The sequence below is a fragment of the Penaeus monodon genome, chromosome 20 (assembly GCF_015228065.2).
Source record: "Penaeus monodon isolate SGIC_2016 chromosome 20, NSTDA_Pmon_1, whole genome shotgun sequence".
Taxonomy (NCBI): Eukaryota; Metazoa; Arthropoda; class Malacostraca; order Decapoda; family Penaeidae; genus Penaeus; species Penaeus monodon.
The window spans coordinates 30,790,214-30,790,559 of NC_051405.1; the positions used below are offsets into that span (position 1 = coordinate 30,790,214).

A 346-nucleotide genomic window follows, 5' to 3' on the forward strand; every position below is an offset into this window, starting at 1 on the left:
ATGTGACTTCCGGAAAGGTTTGATTTTGTTTCCTTTTTTCGACTTTTAAAACTCCTTTTGAAACTGCTGGTTTCTGTCCATCAACAATATGTAAGTATAATTAAGAGTAATGGCTTTTAATCAGGTAAGTTTTGTGTTCAGTTAATAGCCAGATTTTTTGTATGAAACGATAATTGAAAAAAAAAGTTTTCTGTTCACTGGGTTTATTATCGATTATTTTTCCTTTAAAAATGAGTAGATATTAGAGTTTTGCGTGTTATTAGATGATGTAAATGTACTTGATGGTTATCATATCCGTCACATAAGTTTTAAAGATCTAATTTCTGCACAAAATACGTTAAGCATC

General features: G+C 29.5%; 1 protein-coding gene across 1 annotated transcript in view; it reads left to right on the forward strand.

The window, feature by feature from the left end:
• The window catches only part of LOC119585970 (flocculation protein FLO11-like), an 18,578-nt gene continuing 18,232 nt past the window's right edge, over nucleotides 1-346 (forward strand). The window contains exon 1 of the mRNA XM_037934685.1: nucleotides 1-90. The gene's annotated coding sequence lies outside the window, so the exon portion shown is untranslated. The remainder of the gene's footprint in view (nucleotides 91-346) is intronic.